The following is a 20498-nucleotide window of genomic DNA, read 5'->3' as shown; positions in this document are numbered from 1 at the left end:
CTTGAGAATTAACTGGAAGGCGGCCATGTCCTGTAGTGCCCCCTCCTTCTCATGGCTCCCTCAGCAGGCAGAGCCTGCTCTTTCCTTCTCTGGCGCTTTACCCACCATATCACCGTGACTCAGCTACTGCGCCTCTGCTTCCAGGGCTCCAGGGACCGCAGACTGACTAACTGCAAACTTCCCACATCAATTCCCCAAGAGAAAGAAACTGACCACACCATACCGTCACCATCCATGTGATACACACAAGTAAACTCTAGATCTCATACCGACCACCCCAGAAGGCTATCTTCATGTCAGGCACTGTGTTGGACTCAACATTTTTTTTTGTCTCCCTACATCCTATGTTGAAGCACTAACCGCCAATGTGGTGGTGTTCGGAGGCTGGACCTTCGGGAGGTAATTAAGTTTAGATGCAGTCATGGAGGGGGAGCATAATGAGATTAGTGTCCATATATGAAGAGGAAGAGGCCAACGCTTCAAAATTCTTTCTTCAGGTAAAGGTGTTGTAGGTATAGAAGCTATCCTCAGAATGTGGCCCTGGGAATGGACCGGATCCCACCCCATTTCTAATTTTAGCTTTCTACAATCCTTTTTATCCTTTTTAATTCTCTCTCAATTGTTTTGTTTGGATTTTTATTAGTGTTGAGATGTGTCCCACAAAGATTAATAAAGGGAGTTTACAGGCAGAAAACCTCATTCATTTTTCTTCTCTTCTTACCCACCATTCAATATCTGTCCCACTATTGGGCACCAGTTTTCCAGAAGGGGAAGGAGATTTAAAAACAAAACCAAATCTGGGATACCTGAGCCTCATCTGATGAGATATGGTAGTTTGGTCAGGCCTTAGCAGGAAAAGGATAGTGCATTCATGGGCCATCTGAGGCTACAGACAAGGGAGTGTCCCCGAGGCCGCAGTGCCTCAGGCCTGGTAGCAGCTGGATCTCTTACCAGCCCTAGGCCTGAAGAGACAATCTGAAGGCAAATGGGGCTGAGTGGTGACAACCACCTGACAAAAACTGTGACCCTCGATGGAGGGATATGGCCAGCCCGCAGGAAATGAGTTCAAGAAATCAGAGTCCCAACTAACCACCCATCTCCTGCCAATTGGTTGAACCCAACTAGAAGCCAAAAGCCACAGGAGCATACAGCAGCCCCCTGGGGTTCGAAACAGAGTAGAAAAGGGAAGGGCGTGGATCTGGGCAGGTAAACAGAAACTACTCAACACACATTGGGTTGGGAGCACTGAAGTCACATTTTCCTTCAAGTAGGCAGGAACAGGTCAATATATCACAGCTCACTGATAAGTCTTTGCTGTAATAGGCAGATGTAGTCCTGTTCTGGGGACACTGAAACAGAAGATGATGTCCGACCAGACGGTGAGCATCCACTCGGATTGGGGGGGCTGGCTTGCCCTGCTTGAGGATATCATGAAACGAGGAACTGCTGCCTCTCTGGAGAGCACAGTGACCTTTGGAGGCAGTCTGAGTGATGTGTTTAAAGCGGCACTAGCCACATATGCTGGGCCACACCATCCTTCAGGCGTTTCCAAAGACACAGTTGGATAAAATACTTTCATTCTTTCATTAAAATACCTAATTTTAATCAAAATGTGGAGAAATATTGTGTTTGAAATGCAGGAAGTGAAAATTTTATAGAGAAGGAAGGTAGGTTTCTGGGAGCATTGCCTTGCATTTAAGATTAAAACAGGAATATAATTCATGTTGAAGACATAATGCTTTTTCATTTTTTAATTTAAAATTAGTCCACTAAAACCTAAAGATACAAGCAGTTTCACTCAAATTATTCAAATCAGCAGTCCAACTAAGGCTGTTTTTTCCCACCTTTTTCTGGGAAGAATCTAACATTGGAGAGAAATCACATTACCCTTCCATTTATTAAACAAATATTTACTGAACATACTGGACACTGTTCTAGGTGCTGGAAATGGTAGGAACATTCTCAGATAAACAAGACCCATTTTTCCTTAAGCAGTTTAAAGTCTAATAAGAAAGACCAACATAAAATTAGCAAACTACAATACAGGACAGAATGAAATGCATGCTAAAGAAGCTAAATCAGACAGAGAAAGACAAATGCCATATAATTTCACTTACATGTGGAATCTAAAATAAATAAATAAATAAATAAATAAATGGAAAAAAAAACCCAGAAACGAACTCATAGGTACAGATAACGAACTGATAGCTGCCAGATGCGAAGGAAATTGAGAGTCTGAGGGGGAAAGGTGAAAGGATTAAGAAGTACAAGCTGGCAGTTACCAAACAGTCATGGGGATGTAAAGAACAACAGAGGGAATACAGTCAATTATACTGTAATAACTATGTATGGTGCCAGGTGGGTACTAGACTTATGGGGGGGATTGTAACAGGGTGCAGCCAAGAGGGGAGCCCCAAAGAGGGATTTGGAATGGGGTCCAGAACTCAAGGTGTTCAGGAAATATTAGGATATCCTCACCCGCAGTGCCCCCCCCCACAGGTGTGGGTTGGGGGAAGGGACAAATGGAGCAGGGCCATTAAGAGCTGTTTTGCATAGCAACAGTTTTGCAGCTAACCTCTGGTGTGGTCATTTAACATATCTCTAACCTTTAACTGGTTACATAGATATGCTAAATAGCTGTGGCCACGCTCTGAGCCAGGGATATGGAAGTACTTCCCCCGCAAGAGGTAACTGGGGGGCAGGTCCCCCGAGTTACAGCACCTGCGTGGGAGCTTGGAGATGAGTGGTTCCATGGCATGGGCCACACCTGTCCAGACTCAGATGGCAGCCCAGTACAGCTGGAAGGATATGAGAGGGCTGGCAAGTGTAGCCAATTGTGGGAGGAGTCGGAAATGGGGCTGCAGAGGAAGATTGGCTCGGGGATTTCAACCCAGATGCAGCAGCCATTGGAGAGAGAGTCACGTGGCTTTGCCAGAGTGGGGACTCCCACAGCTCTGTGAGAGAGAATCACCACTCGGCTTTAGCAGAGTGGCGACCCCCCTCCTTGTAGCCACTGAGGAGGGAGAACCACGCGGCTTTGCCAGAGTGGGGACCCCCGCAGCTTTAGAAGGAGGAACCACCACTCAGCTTTAGCAGAGATCCCAGCGACACAGCTGATGGTTCTGGGAACCAAGGGAGGCCTACCAGCTGAAATGGATCACTGGGAAGAACCAGGGGCTGCCTGAGCCTCGGACTTCTATTTGTTTTCCCAAGACATGGTACCCCAGACTGGGCAAAGCGGGAAGGAAGGACTGTGTGTATTTGTAGGTGTTTTAAGGGACTTTGGGATTTCGATGAAGGCATTAGGTCACTACTTTAAGTCTGTATAGCATTAAATAACATTTCCTTTCCTTTTTATGAATCTCGGGCATTGAGAGACATCTTTCCTATAAGGCGGCAGACATAACGGACCTGGGGGGTTCCTTTAGGTAATAGTATATTGCCTTTGGCTTCCCCTTGTTGTTCTGTGACAGGATCACTTTGTAAGTTATGTAAATGTCTAACCACTATCCTATACACCTGAAAATAATACAATACTGATGTCAACTGTATTTTAAAAATTAAAATTAATAAATCGCAGAAAATGAAGAAGGAGCAGCTCAGATAATTTTGGAGTGGTGGGAGTGCCAAGCAGAGATTCATTTTGACTATGTGAAAATCAGAGAAGGCTGCATGGAGGAGGTGATGTTTGCTCTGGGCTTTAAAAATGAACAGGATATTGTTTTAGGGCATAGGAGTTCATCATTAGACAAATAAGACAGGGACACCTCGAGTTAGGGGCAAACAGACATGGATGCACGAAGTGCTGGGCAAATGTGCCTCGAGGAGGCGATGCGGTACAGTCGGATGGGACAGTGAAAGAGGACATTAGAGGCAGATGGGGCAGGGAAAGGTGTTGAATCATATCGTGAAGAACCCTAAATGGCTTGCCTAACTCTATTCTGGAGGCATTAGAGACTCTGATGGGTGGCATGTCTTCTTGGGATGTACGTTACACATGTTTTTCGTTGTTTTATTTTGAGCATCACAGTCTATTGCAGCTCCATCTTCCTGCTTCACGACTGTGGCCAATTTGTTTTTGTGACAGTAAAATATCTAGTGCAGTCAGGCCTAATGTCCCACATCAAAGCACTTCAACCAAATGATATTAATGGTTTCAAACTGTAAGTAAGACCTGGCGCACAGCACCCTCATAGATGATGGAAATAGTTCAATACCAACCGGACGAAGGAACTTGGAATGAAAGTGGTTTGTTGGAACAAAGCAGCCTATAAATAGTCATGCTGGGACAGACAGGCTGCGTGGCTAAAAGGCCGTCCAACTTAGCCGCTGAATGTTCCATAAGTCAGTGTGAGTAGGGGTGGGGGGCCGCGTGTCACCCACTCAGTCACCTCGGGGTGGGGGCGAGGAGCAGGAGCCTGCTAATTGATGTCTGCATCCTGCCATGGTGACTCACTGCAGCTTCCTTTCTATCGGGGCAATTGGGATCAAAAATGAAAAGAAAAAAATCCTTCTGCTTCCTTTACAGGCTCCATTACCTAATACCCAAGGCCAAACCAGGAAATGCTTTTAGATTTTGATGTTAAAGACTGGGGGATGGCAAGGATGTTGTGTGAAAGCAGATCTATTCGGCAAAGTTAACTCTCTGAGATGGAGAGGAAGCCGAAGACTTCAGCCCAGCTCTTAGCAACTAATGCTGCCTCTGCTTTAGGGCTCAGATAAGAAAACAGAGCCCAGTGAAGATCTCATTTTCAGCGGCAAGCCTTTGTGATGATCAAATATTGGGACGGCCTTGTGCGGAGTTCACACAGAGTTGCGCGTAAGCCTGGGAGGGGCTGCAAACAGTCCTTGAGGAGAAGTGGTTGAGCCCCCCCCCCCTGCCCCCCCAGCACACAAGGCTGCTGCGGATCTGAGCAGCAGCTGCTGAGCTGCAAAAAGCCAAGTCTGGAGACCTTTTTTGCCTCAGCATGGGTGCGCCGAGTACATCCACACAGCCAGCCTCCGCTGCCCCGGGAAAATGCTCCCCTTGGGAGACAGAGGGCTTAGCCAGGGATCTGCGTGCAGTCAACGGCTCCGATGCCTGTGGCCAGGGCCTGACCTGGGGGTGACGTCCATCCCTGTGTCCAGCTCTGGGCTGGCTGAGGTGTGGTCCTGCTGAGGGCAGGCAGCAGAACAAGGTCTCGTGGCCAGCATAGTCCAAATAAGTTCTTCACATGAATTGCATTTAGCTCCTCCTTGCCTTTGGTTTTTCAAAGAAATGGCAGTTATTTGTCAAACCTCTTCATAAACACCTCTTACCACATAAAAATCGTAAGTTTACTAGCTGTACAACAGTGTCCTCAGGAAGAGAAAGGGAATGTATCTGCCTTTTGTTTCTTCTTACACAGCCTCAGTTTCCCCTCACACCTCTTTGCCTGGGACTGTATCACATGCCCACACTGAGGGGCCCCAGGGCCAGGGGCACGAGCCTCCGCTCGTTTGGCTTAGACCAGCGGCTCTCACACTGGAGCAGGCATCAGAATCCCCCAGGAGGCCTTCTGCAGCAGATGGCTTCTCCTCTCTCCCAGAACCTCCGATGCAGCAGGTCTGGGCTGGGGCCTACGAATCTGTATCCCTAGCAAGTTCCCAGGTTGATGCTGTGGGTCATCACATTGAGACTGTGGTTTAGACAAATCAAGGTTCTCCCTTAGGTACAGGGGAGAAGCTAACCCTTCCTTAAACACATGGCTGCTTGGAGGAAGGGAGCAAAGTCAGAATTCCCTTAGTGAGAACAGGGGTGGGCATGTGGCTATTGAATGACCACCACCAGAGTCTTCTGGGTTGGAAGCCTAAACTAAAACCTACAACTAAACTAAACTAAAACCTAAACGTGTTCACAAAGAGACAATCTTTTGTGGTCTATGTGGATTCTGGCTTCTTGCCCACTTGGTTAATGGCCCCCAGTTCTGCTGTTTCCAGCAAGCCCAGGGCAAGCCCTGAGGCATCTCTTACATTGGAGAAGGTCAATGGCCCAGGAGCATGATGGAGCCTAGAAGATGCCATGGGAAGGCATAGTTACCAAGGACACCAGTGAGGAGCACCAGCTGGGACATCCTGGGGAAAGGATCTCCATTTTCTGAGATAACATGATAAAAAATAAAACAGCCTGCTGATGAATAGTCTGCAGGTCAAGCAGACTTGAACTGCCCCTTTAAATCAAAATAATCCAGACTTTGTAAATACAAGTCTGCTGCAGCAACCTGCCTTTTATGTGTCTCCTGAGCATGTACAATAACCCAAGCACTCAATCACAATCATGTTTGAGGTGGGCCATAAATTACTGTTCCACCAGTGCTTTGTGGGAATATGAACCATTCAATAATTTGTTAATTTGGCCTTTCCTTGGCTGCTCCTCAAAAGAGAAGCTTTGCTTCTTACACAGCTTTGGTTTTCATTAGCTTTAGGGTGTTAGGAAGGAATGCCTATGGCCATTTGGGAGAATTTCCAGTGAAGTGACTAATGGATGAGTTTCTTGTTCAGAAAACCCAGTAGGCAGGACATAAAAGCTTATAAAACAATGTGTGTAGAAAACTGTTAATTCTCCCCTACCATAAATCCCCATCCAAGCTCCAACACTAAGACAGGAATCTTTCCTGAGTACTTTGGGGATTAGGATGGGGTATATTTTAAGTTATATATCTTGGGCACTCTGCTGTCTCCTGTCTCCAGCCATCTTACCACTTTCTCCCATGTATTTGAAGCAAGCCGAAAAGTACTTCTAACTATGTGGAGAACACATAGATTAGGAGAACAGTTATTTTGAGGACAGCCTCAGTAACTCCATGTTTTGAAGGAACAGACAATATATTGTGTAACATATGATACTGTCTTTCAATCAAACCATATCAGCTACTTGACATAGAGTGTTATCAAAGACAATCCATTAACCATGCCTGTCTTCAATTGATTCAGACAGAATTTGAAACAACAAAAGAATAAAAGTGTTGGCTTATCAGCCATACCCAGTCCTGCTCTACTTTCCGTGCCAGCAGGAACACTGAGGGGTGGTGATGGGGGGAAACATACTGATAAGAGGTAAAAGCAAAGACACCACTTTCAGGCCAGTGATTTAGTTCTGGCATGAATAACGTTAAGCACCTTGCCAAGAGACAGGTCCACATGTGTATTGCTCCGTGCCTGGGCATGTGTTTCCCATGTAGAGGGTGCTGAGACAATGTGACAAAGCCAGTGCCCTTGGCTGTATGGTTCAGTGGTGCCCTCTGCAGAAGGAGCCAGGTCCCTCTCATCTGCCATGCCTACAGCGTGAGATCTTCCCATTTCCTGGGGGTTATCAGAGCCCAGGAAAAAGGCTCAACCCACCAGCCATAAAGAAGCTGGAGATGTCACCAGAGTGAGTCAGGGCACAAGTACTTGGAGCAGCTGAGACCAGAAACCACAGCTTCTTTTTTAGGGGCTGCATGAAAAATAGCAGCTCTCTGTTTCCAACAGTTTGGACTAACAAGGATTTTGACAGACACTCAGCTGAGTTTTACTTACAATATAATCAGGTCAGGCAAATTTTATAAATCTTTGCAGACAAGTTTAAGATATAGTTAGCAACCTAAATTTCAATTTCATGGGATATCTCAAGGAACACACACATCTATGGAAATTTTGGTCTCCTTGCTGTTTGATTTTACATTTATATTTTAGAACATATGAATGGATTTAGTCCATCTATATAAATCTGCTCACTGAATGGGTAGAAATTCCCTTTACTGTATGAGGGGGGGACCCTGAAAAAAACAGAATTATTTTCTAGTGGGAAGAAAATAAGCCTTGTAGTACAGGCTTCTTGCTAGGTGAGCATTCTACAAACCCATCTATATCAAGGTACTGACTGGCATTGTTGTGAGAGGCTGAGTTTGACTTCAATGAAGTTTTTTTGACGACTCTCTCAATGTGTTTGCTCATTTTGTCATGGGTGATTTATGAGCACACCTGCCCACTGCACTGTGTTCAGCAGTTTTTGACCAAAAATGGCATGACCTGTGTGCCCTGCCCTTCCTATTCACCCAATCTCACACTGAGAGACTTTTTTTTGTTTGTTTCCCCGGATGAAAAAAGTCCTCAAAGGGAAACATTTTGCTGATGTGGAAAAGGTAAAACACAAGACAGCAGAAGCACTAAAAGGCATCAAAATCAATGAGCTCAAAAACTGTTTTGAGCAGTGGAAAAAACATCTTGATAGGTATATTACATCAAATGGAGAGTACTTTGAAGGTGATTGAAGTTTAAACATGTAAGAATACATACATAATTTTTTATAAATAAATCCCATTTTGGGGGCTCCGCCTCATATCTCTGAGGCCACCCATTCATGGGAGAGAACACTCACCACCCTGGGAGCAGACTCGGGACTGTGGCCAGATGGGCACAAAATACCAGCTGTCCTGGGAACGCTGACAACTACTCTATCCAGGGGCAGATACGTTTCCATAGTTCTGCTAGTATTAGACTACGTGCCCAAATTGCTATATTTAAAACTAACTTCCTTCCTTCTTTCCTTCCTTCCCCCCTTCTTTCCTTTCTCTTCTACAACACGTAAGGGTGGAGTAGAACGTATCACTACCTTAACTTAGATATGACAGATCACAAGTGCAAATTAGAGGGTTTGCCACTACCCTGACATATCCATTGCTTTACTGTTTTACAGAATGTAATTATTTTCATATTTACTGTCATTTTACTTTGACAATGGTGCTAAACAATTCTATGAGGTGGAATAATCTTTTCAATAAATTGTCCTCTAACAACTGAATATGTAGATGCAAAAGACCGAATTAGGGCCCCTATCTCAAAGCATGTACAAAAATTAGCTCAAAATGGATGCAAGACCTCCATGTAGGAGCTAAAACTATAAAACTCTCAGAGGGTAATATAGGAGCAAATCTCTGTGACCTTGGATCTAGTGATGGCTCCTCAGATATGACACCAAAAGCATAAGAGACCCAGAAAATAGATAACTTGGGCTTCATCAAAATGAAAAACTTTTGTGCATCAAAGGACACTATCAAGAAAGTGAAAAAACAACCAGTGATTGGGAGAAAATATTTTCAAATTATATGTCTGATAAGGGATGTTATATAAACTCTTACAACTCAGTGATAAAAAGACAAATAACCCCATTTAAAAATGGGCAAAGGACTCAGATAGAATTTGTCCAAAAAAGGCATACAAATGACCAATAACATAAAAAATGCTTATTATTAGTTGTATTATGAAAATGCAAACCAAAAGTACAATGAGATACCACCACTAGGATGGCCAGAATCAAAAAGTCAGACAATAGCAAGTGTTGGTGAGGATGTGGAGAAATTGCTGGTGGGAGTGGAAAATGGTGCAGCCACTTTGGAAAACATCCTGGCATTTCCTCAGAAAGTTAAACATATAGGTGTCATTTAACCCCCAAATTCCACTCTTTGCTATAGATCCAACTAAAAGAAAACATTCCATACAAAAACTTGTACAGCAATGTTCATATTAGTATCATCTACAATAGTCAAAAGGTGGAAACAACCCAAATGTCCACCAACTAATGAATATATAAGTAAATGTGGTATCACCACGCAATGGAATTTAATACCACCCATTCATTGAGAGGGCGTCATCCCAGGTACAGACTCAGCAATGTGGCCAGATAGTCAAAGTCATTAGTTCTTCTGTAAGGATGAGAGCTACTCTATCCAGGGGTAGAGAGAAAGAGAAAGAGAGAGAGAGGGGGAGAGAGAGAGAGAGATTGGCTTCTCACTGATGGTAAGTATCCCAGCGTGCACTCAGAGGCACCACATGCTGCAGAGTGGGTGCATGAAAAGCTTGTTGATGAAAAGCTTGTTGAATGAATAAATGCTATTAGCTGGAACTATGGGATCTGGAGCAAAGGACCACACAACACACAAGAGGAGGAGGAAGAGAAAAATAATGAAATTCCCCTCTCCCGCAACCCAACTTGGCCTTGGGCAAACTTATAGACTAGTCTTTGAGATGGAACTGATTTGGATCCTGATGCCATCACTTACCAGATCTTTGAACTTGGTTTGCTCCCTGTTAAAAAGGAGAACTGTCCCTGTTGAGTTCTAGGCCGGATGGCTTCCTTGGTACACTGGGTTCCTTTCACTCCTCCTTTCTCAAAGGTTTCAATCTTGCTTCTCTCCTACATTGTCAGTTTCTCTATCCAAGCTGGATCATTCCTGCCAGTGTTCAATGATGCTATAGAACATCCAGTCTTAAAAAGGAATCTCCCAGACCCCCACAACCCTCTAACCATCATGCTATTTGCTTATATACAGTAGAAATCCTCTGAAAGTTGCCAATCATTCCAATCAAAATTTCCCTCGACTCCCCTCAAACAGCTTTTGTCAGGGTCATAATGACCTTCATTTTGCCAAATCCAGTGGTCAACGTTCAGCTTATCTTACTGAGATCTTACTAAAGCAGATTCTCCCACGTGCTTCCCCTTCCAGAGCATGGAGCCGGTGCTGAGGGGCCTGCTGAACCAGAGATTACATTTCCCACTGACCCTTACTGGCCCCACAGACACATGACAACATGGAACCAGCACCTGCCAATGGGCAGGTCATATAAGGTTGAACAGAGCATGGTAAGGAGTTTGGATTTTATTCCAAGATTGATAGGAAATGACTGGACCATTTTCAGCAAAGTCTGCTTTTTTTTTTTTTTTGAGTAGAATAACTCCACAAGGAAACTGGGGCTCTCAGACAAACAAAGTCTGTCCCCTCAAGGTGTTCAATGAAGGGTGAATGTCAGTGGTCTCCTGAGGAGTGACCCTGCGTTCTTCCTCAGCCACCCCAAACAGGAAACCCACCTCCTCCCTCAGAGACCAGCCTGATGCCAAAGGACAGGGCAATCTCTGAGGTCCAGTCTCCCTGTGGGGCTCCTCACCCCATGAAGAGTCTCTTCACTTCCCATTTTGAGAGACCTGAGCTATTTTGTTAGAGGAACTAGCAGGACTCCTACCTTGAGACAGTGAAAATATAGGAATCAATTCATCATGGATGAGATAACAATCTGTAGAAATAATTTACCATAGAAGATATTTTACATTTGAGTGGCTGAGGTCCAGCCAAAGTAGCTAAGTAAGGTCTAGTTTCAGAAAAATACAGCTGAAATTTAGAGAGACCCACATGAACCAAGCCTGGTTGAAAAAAGGGCAAGTAATCAAAAGTAAATCAAACCCTGGCTGGTGTGGCTCAGTGGACTGGGTGCCAGCCTGCGAACTGAAAGGTCCCCAGTTTGATTCCCAGTCAGGGCACATGCCTGGGTTGTAGGCCAGATCCCCACTTGGGGGAGTGGAAGAAGCAACAGATGGATATATCTCTAGCACATCAAGATTTCTCTCCCTCTTTCTCCCTCCCTTCCCCTCTCTCTAAAAATAAATAAATAAAATATTTTTTTAAGTAAATGATTAGCCCAGAGTTCAGAATGAGTTACTTGAAGAGCAAGATCAAGTTTCTCCAAAGAAACAGAATTTATTATATATCTATATATTTAGAATATGTGCAGCCAAATCTCAGTTCTTGAATGTCTTTGTTCTCAAACAATTCGGTTCTGTACCAAGTGTTCATGGAAAAATGTCTCATTTTTCTACCAACCCTTTTGGGCTGATACCTGAATGATCAGTCACATGTCTCTCAGGCAACAAAGAAGGAGATTTGGTTTTCAAACAAATCACTTCCAGAGCAGTTTTCCAGAATGAATTAAGTTTGAGAACCGAGGTTCCACTGTGGGGGGGGCTCCGCCCACAGAGTCCCCCTGGCCACCACAGATGAGAGTAAGTCTATCAAGACATGATCTGCTTGGGGAGGAAAGGTGGCCGATCTCTCAAAGGAGAAGGGCCCAAAGTCTGCTTTCTGATTGAACCTGAGAAACTCATCCCTGGGCAGGTTTTCTGCATTTATTCTTACTTATTCTCCTTTACCACAGATCTTTGCATGGCCAGCTGCTTATTTTTCCAGGTCTCTGGTGAAAGAAATCTCCACTAACTTACCCATCCAAACAGCACCCCTTCCATCATCCCTTTCTCTAATTTATTTTCCCCCGTAGCACTTATCAGTGCTTGATGTTATATCATAGTCATTTGTTCTCACACTTCAAAGTACACCAGAATCACCTGGGCACTTGCTACAAACACAGACTTCTGTCCCAAACACCCAGGAATTCAAGTCTGGGAAGGTGCCTGGTAATCTGCATTTAACCAGATTACTCTGATCCACAGATAGCAAACTCAGATGAGTACGTGGACTCCTGGTGTTTCCAAAGAGGAGCTACCCTTTACATTTGACCTTGGGAGACATGATACATTTTTAAATGGGAGGAATCTCTGTTAAGGAAGGACTTCTCTCATGTGAGACTTTACCTGGCTTACCTAGAAGAAAAGGGCCATCTGGTTTGGCAGCTTATTTTTCTAGAACATTTCTGAATTGTTCCGACTACGCAAATCCTGTCCTAAACCCTAAAGTCATTGTGCAACTTTGAGTTGTCACTTTACCTCTATAGACTTCTGTTGTCCCTTTTATAAAATAAGATTGGCCCTGGCTCGTGTGGCTCAGTGGGTTGGGCATCATCCTGCAAACTGAAAGGTTGTTGGTTCGATATCCTCTCAGAGCACATGCCTGGGTTGCAGGCCAGTTCCTGGTTGGGGGCATGGGAGGGGTAGCCAATCATTGCTTGTCTCACATACATCGATGTTTTCTCCCTCTTCCTCCTCTTACCCTCTTTCTAAAATTAAATAAAGTTTTAAAATAAAATTGTATTCAACTAGGTGTTCTCTTTGATCCTTCCTAGCCCCAGAGAGTCTTAACTATAAGTGCTTATTCCATAGTGCTTATACCCTTAAGAAATTTAACAAGAGGCAGATGCTGAGAAGCAGAGGGGTTTGTTACAAAAGGAAAACACCGTTACAGGCCCCCAGAACTGTGTACCAACTTCCCCTGGCACCAAATTGCCAGTTAAAGAAAAATACTTTCAAGACCTGAGTCTTGCACGATTGCCCAGGGAGGTCTGTACATTTGACCACAAACATTTCTGTGCTTACGGGTGCTAAGAACCTGGGCACCTGCGACTGCACCACTAAAAGGACATGGAAGGGAGAGCTCCCAACAGAAGTAAAGTAGAAATGCTACAGTGTAATTAGTAAGCTTCACAAATGCTCAAAGCTCTAGCTGCAAAATGCAGAACAGACCAGCATTGTTCCTTTGATTACAACTTGTCAAACAGTGCAATTTTTGTCCAGGCATTCAAGGGAGAGAGGTTAAGGGGGGGGGGAGGGGTGGAGAAAGAGTCTCCTCAAGATGACAGGGTCATGATGCTGTGGATGGGCAAAACAAAAGGTCTGAGAAATAGCCATCGCCTTATTGAATCAGAAAATGTTTGTTGGGAACTGGAGATATAAAGATGGTTAAAAAAAATATTTCTTGTCCTCAAGACACTGAGATCTGTAAATACACAATAAGTGACACCAAGGAGGCACAGGTACAATAAGTGCACCTGTGGTCCACTCTGCTGGGACAGGGCAAGAGCAGGCTTCCCAGAGGAGGTGATGCTTGAACTAGAACTTGAATAATGAAGAAAAGTGTGTCAGTAGTATAAGAGAAAAAAAATACTTACCAGGTACAGAACATAACACAGGAAACATTGATCATGTTACTATGTTAGTATTTTTCTCTTAGCCACTGAGACCAGCCCTGAATACAGATTGGCTTTGTGACCTCCTTTGGCCAGTGGAATGCAGTGATTGGTGTCAATCCCGAGCCCAGACCACATGAGGCTTTGCACACTTTCATCACTGTCTCAGACCCCTGTAACGACTGTGTGAACAAGCCAGAGCTCGCTTTTTGAAGGATGAACAACCACTCAGAAGAGAGCCATCCTAAACCAGCCAGCCCCAGCCAATCTGCCAAATTACCACATGTATTAACCAAGTGCAGCCAAGGATCAGAGTGACTTTGACAAGATCACTAGATTTTCTCCCAGTCAACCATAGTCTCATAAGCAATAATCAATGGTTGTTGTCTTAAACTACCAAATTTTCCAATGGTTTCTTACGCATCTATGGGCAATTGAAAAAGCTCCTTCCAACTTGAGTTTGCAATTTTATTAAATAGGGTTAAGAAAAAGATGAATTAAGTTCTAACTTAATGTAGTAATCATTCTCTCACAGTTTCCACTAGTTCTTCTAAACCATAATGCTTTCATGTAATGCAGTTCTCATGCCCTTAATTGGCATCACAAATAGGCTGAAGCAAAAGACTACAGAGTAAAAAAAAAATCTTATCATTTCTGTTCATCAATGCCCACCAACTTCGTTACCTCCTTTGCCTGAACAAACGTAGAAAATAAAATAGTTATGTTAGAAATGCAACCTCCCAGAAGAGCCTAATAAGAAAATAAAAAAAATAGTATTCCTTTTTCTCATCTAAATACATCTTTAATAAGGCACAGTGTATCACAGTGTATATAAAAGACTAAACATAAATTGCTGACTTTCATTTTAGATGTTGCCTGACTTTGATTGTTTGATATAGCCTCCACTTCTACTTTCTGACTGAGTAAAAATACACATTGCAAGTTTTCTTTTTTTTAGTGTATTTTATTGATTATGCTACTACAGTTGTCCCAATTTTTTTCTCCCCTTTATCCTCCCTCTGCCCTGTACCCCCCTACCCTCCAACATTCCCCACTCCCCTTAGTTCATGTCCATGGTTCATACATATAAGTTCTTTGGCTTCTCTATTTCCTATATTACCCTTAACCTCCCTCTATTTTATGTCTGATAATTATGCTTCCTATTTCCTGTACCTTTTCTACTCCAATTCTCCCCCTCCCCCTCCCCACTAATAACCCTCCATGTGATCTCCATTTCTGTGAATCTGTTCCTGTTCTAGCTATTTGCTTAGTTTTTGTTTTTGCTTTTTAGGTTCATTTGTCAGTAGTTGTGAGTTTTTTGTCATTTTACTGTTCATAGTTTTTGATCTTTTTGTTAGATAAGTCCCTGTAACATTTCATATAATAAGGGCTTGGTGATGATGAATTTATTTAACTTGACCTTATCTAGGAAGCACTTTTTCTGCCCTTCCATTCTAATTGATAGCTTTGCTGGATAGAGCAATCTGGGATGTAGATCCTTGCCTTTCATGACTTCAAATACTTCTTTCCAGTTCCTCCTTGCCTGCAAGGTTTCTTTTGAGAAATCAGCTGAGAGTCTTATGGAAAGTCCTTCGTAAGTAACTGTCTTCTTTTCTCTTGCTGCTTCTAAGATTCTCTTATTTTTAATCTTGGCTAATGTAATTATGATATGCCCTTGGTATGTTCCTCCTTGGGTCCAATATCCTTGGGACTCTCTGAGCTTTCTGGACTTCCTGGAAGTCTACTTCCTTTGCCAGATTGGGGAAGTTCTCCATTATTTTTTCAAATAGGTTTTCAATTCCTTGCTCTTCCTCTTCTCCTTCTGGCACCCCTATGATTTGGATGTTGGAATGTTTAAAATTATCCTGGATGTTCCTAAGCCTCTCCTCATTTTTTTGAATTCGTGTTTCTTCATTCTGTTCTGGTTGAAAGTTTATTTCTTCCTTTTGTTCCAAATCATTGATTTGGGTTCCAGTTTCCTTCCCTTCACTATTGTATACTTTGCTTTATTTCACTTTGTATAGCCTTCATTTCTTTCTTTATTTTGTGACCAAACTCAACAAATTCTGTGAGTATCCTGATTACCAGTGTCTTGAACTATGCATCTGACAGGTTGTCTATTTCCTCATTGCTTAGTTCTTTTTCTGGAGTTTTGCTCTGCTCTTTCATTTTGGCCATATTTCTTTGTCTCAGAGCACCTGTTATGTTGTAAGGGGTTGAGCATTAGGTATTTGCCAGGGCAGGGCAACCCTCTTTGCTGCTTTGTGGTGCTGTGTAGGGGAGGGGTCAGAGAGGGAACAATGCTGCTCGCTCACCCACTCTGCTGTAGCCCCACTTTCCATCACTTCCCTCTCTTCCCATAAGTGGATTGTGCCCTTTCACGGTGATTCCCAGGTGGGTATGTTTGTGTACGTTCTAGGATCCCTTTGGCCTCCCCGATGAACTCTCCTGTGAGACTGGGAGTTTCTCCCACTTTTGCAACCCCCACAGAATTTTACAGCTGGAGGTTTTGAGTCTTTAGTTTCCTGGTCAGCCAGGCCCCGCCTCACCCATGAGGTCTGCTGCCTTGCTGAGGATCCCCTGTGCCTGGCTGCCTGACTCCACTCCTCCTACCGGTCTGGATAAATGTTTCTTTAACTCCTTGGTTGTTGGAGTTCTGTGCAGTTTGATTTTCTGGCAGTTCTGGTTGTTTATTGTTTTTAAATTGGTTGTTATTCCTCTTTCAGTTGTGCAAGGAAGTGAAGGATTTCTACTTATGCCTCCACCTTGGCTGGAACAACAAAAAAAAAGTCTTAAGCTTGGCCTTCACCAACAGTTGATCGGGCAACACTGCAAGTTTTCCATGACACAATTAAACTGAGTCCAAGTAGCCCATTGAGGCAGTGTAATCATCTGAGTAGCCAACTAATAGTGGTTTTAGGGGATTCAGGTACAGCTACTGCATATCCAAAGGTGGAACCCCATTGTTACCAGTCGTTTTTAGCCAATTGTTTATGAAGCAAAGAGAGCAAAAGGACAGACATTGAGTTTAATAAAATGGGTAGCATGCGCCTGTTTTGCTCACCAGGGAGCTACAACCTTACACTGCAAGGCATCATAGTATTGCTCCACTGTGGGTTTTAACACTCCTCCCTTCCTGCTCTCTGGTACTAGATAATTGAGGGGAATAGAGGGAAGTGCTGGACCATAGAGGCCTGTCACTTTAACTGGAGGGTAAAAAACCATCCAAAGTCTGTCTAAGCTTGGGAAGTTGATTGGTCCTTTTGAAAAAGCACCTGATCTATCCCATGCCCAAGCTAATATAATCTCAGGGGAACACAGAGGTACTCTCTCTATCTCTTGCTGGTAGCCTGCACTCACACTGCGCACTCACACATCCTTTCTCCATAGCCATGTGGCCCTAGCAGCCACATGGCCCATGGCCATGCAGGCTCCACAAACAGGTTCCAGGAGGGAGCCCAAACACCACAGCACAGCCATGGACTGCAGCTGGAAATACCTGCTACCTTAGCCAGGTGCTGGACTCAACTGTACTTTAGTATGGCTTAGGATCTCTGGACATTTACTCTATTTCTGGCCCTGATTTTCCATGGTGAGACAGAGGGAGATGGAACATTGGAAACCCAGGGGACAGCTTCTATTTCTACTCAAATAAACCACACCACACCACAGTCTGCCATGTGTGGGCCACTGGAATGTCTTCCTCGTGATCCTGTGGGAGAACCTAATTCCCACCTGCAACACCATGGTCTCTCTATTTAGGCATCCTACTGGATCACTAATTCTTTCACTCCTGTAGAAATTGGAAAGCACAACTTTCCTCTTTAGAAAGAGAATGTGAAATTTAAATACATAATAGTGTATGTCTCTTTTTGGCCAAGCTTGATTAATAGAACCCATCAGTTATAATTTAGCATGGATAGGGAGCCTATCACCAGAGAGAAAATATAGTGTCCTGATTCTAAAAAGTGTTAATTTAGTTTTGTGCTGCAAAATTACTTTCTCTAGAATGAAGGGGGAAAAATAGATATTTATGACCCAGTAAGCTAAACGAAGAATCTCGTTAGCTGACCTGTTATTCTGTGGACCAGGCTGTAAAGAACATACAGCTTGACCATACTCTGCTCTATTCACAAGCTCAAAATACTCTCTGCTATTTTTCCTGTCATTCAACTTTCAGATAAAGATGGCATATGGGACACAGCATCTAATTTTCTTCCTCCAAAACTGCACTAAGTTACATTAAGGGGATTTTTTTCCCTTAAAAATATTTTTTAAATTATAATATTGCACAGAACCAAATACACACACACACACACAATTTCATGTAAAACTAGTGAAATATGAATAAAGTGAGTGGATTATATCAACATCAGTTTCCCAATTCTGATATTGTACTATAGTTACACAAGCTGTTACAATTTGGGGAAGACAAGTGAAGGGCATATGGGATTTCTTTACATTCTTTCTTATAATTACATGTGAATCTAGAATGATCTCAATCTAATGTTTCATTTAAACATGCCAAAATAGAAAGAAAAAGAATGGATAACATCACTACAATTTTGGAAGCAGTCAAGCAGATGGATAGGAGATAACTGTCTCCAGAAGCCAGATTCTAAGACAGAGTAAGGACAGTTGAGAAGCAACCTTATTTAACCACAGAATCTCCAAAAGTTTTGGGAACTGGTAGCAACAGCCACAGGAATGGAGTAGAGGGGGTGCTCCCTGCCACAGGAATGGAGTGGAGGGGGTGCAACTAATGAAAGTAGGATCTGAGAAAGGATCTTTCAGAAACACTTTGCTAGAGTCCCTCCCCCTGCCCTGCCCCTGAAATTCTGCTCCTCATACTCATGGTCAGAGGCTGGGAGCTATGTTCTCTGGAGAAGAGAGGGCAAGAATGTCTGTACTGGGTACCCCTCCAGCAGGTGAGTGAGGGAGAACCAAGCTGAAATAGCAAAGCAGTCAATGAATGAATAGATATGACCAGTGAACAGCCATCTATCATTTTCACCTTCTTGACTCCTGGACACTTGGCAGCCAAGTATGTATTCTCCAAGCTGGAACTAGGAGAATAATGGGGGGGGGGCGTGATTTGACTAGCCCTAGAGGAAATATGTGGAGATATTGGTATTGGGAGTATATCAGTCAGGGTTCAGTCAGGAAATCAAAACCACAGAAAGTATTGGTTTATTCTAGAAATTAGAGTTTGTACAAATCTGGGAGGAGCTATGAAAATGGAAGTTTGGAGGAGGGGAATCAGAAGAGCAGAGACAGTCACTACTCATGGTGTGAGACACAGTAGTGGCCCCAAAGACATCCACATCCTACTCTCCAGAACTTCACCTTACATGGCAATGGGAACTTCATAGATTTTTTTAAAGGGTCTTGAGATGAGAAATTATCCTGGATTATCTGGGTGGGCCCAATGTTATCATAGCAGTCCTTCGGGGAGAGAGAGAGAGGAGGATCAAGAGGAGATTTAAAGAGAGATTGTAACAAAGTGCTTTGAGGATGAAGGACCCAGAGCCATAGAATGTACTTGGCCACAGAAGCTGCAAAAGGCAAGGAAATGGATTTCTCCCCTCAAGCATTCAGAAAAAGACACCTTAATGTTAGACTTCTAGCATCCAGGACTGTGAGAGAATAAATTTGTGTTGTTTTAAACCAGTATGTTGGTTTTCATTTGTTACAACTGCCACAGGAAACGAATACACTAACTACAGCATAAAGCATGGATATAAATAAAGCACATGGGAAATTTTCAGGGAGAGTACATGTTTGACCACCCAAGTGAAACAATGACAGGGGAGCCCAGGGGAGGTTTCTAGAATCCATGGCCTCTGTGGGAACTGCAGTCCAGTACTTGACAGTTTGGGGCCTCTCTTAGTCAGTGGGGTCAATAGTTGGGATGAGAGGCTGGAGCCCCCTGGGCTATCGGTCTGTGTCTATATGTCACTGTCTCTGATCACTGTGACCTCTGAGAGTAAAAGCTCCTACTTTACCTCCACATTCCAGATCCTATGCAAGTTTCCCTCTTAAACTCATGCTAAAAAGGGAAGGTCTGGGAAAGGTAATTTCCAGTCTTAAATAGGAGCAGTCGTGCAAATGCGACAAAACACCCCCAAGCTCTGCAGTTTTTCCTACAAAAAGTCTGGATAGCTCATTCCTCAGCAAAATTCAAAGTTAGCAAGCCCCACTGTATGTCGGGAGCTTCCAATCAAAGTTAGCCCCTCACCTCTAAAAACATGCAAACAATCAAGGATTATTAAACATTTGAGAAAGCCTCAAACCTAAAAACATATGTTAAAACCCAAAAGTCAATATCAGAAGAGAAAAAGCCAACTTGAGAGAAATAGAGACCATGCACAGAGAAGAAAATGTAACAAAAATAATAATTGAAATAATTGGTTTATTTGGAGGGTTAAGAAAAAACATTATATATATGAAATAGTATTAAGATGCTTTAAAAATAAAGAATTCTTAGAAAGTTAAAACATGCTATTTGACATGAAAAACTAATGGAATAATTGAAGGGTAAATTTGAGGAAATTTTTCAGAAAGAAGAGATTTAAAAAGAAAGAGATAAAAAAAAGTAGGAGAGAAAACATAAGACAATGAGAGAACCAGAGCAGAAAATCTGTCATCAGAATAACAGAAGCACCAGAAAAAAGAACAGAGAAAATGTAGGTGGAAAAATAGAACAATTTAAGAACACTTCCCAGAACTGACAACATGACTTTCCAAATTGAAAAGACCCAGTCCATGGAGCACACAAGACAAATCAGCTCATACCAAGAAACTTCATCAGAATT

Source organism: Phyllostomus hastatus, unplaced genomic scaffold, assembly GCF_019186645.2.
Source record: "Phyllostomus hastatus isolate PE091 unplaced genomic scaffold, TTU_PhHast_1.1 phas_contig_86, whole genome shotgun sequence".
NCBI lineage: Eukaryota > Metazoa > Chordata > Mammalia > Chiroptera > Phyllostomidae > Phyllostomus > Phyllostomus hastatus.
The sequence above is the reverse complement of the archived record's forward strand: the minus strand, read 5'-3'. Positions refer to the sequence as shown.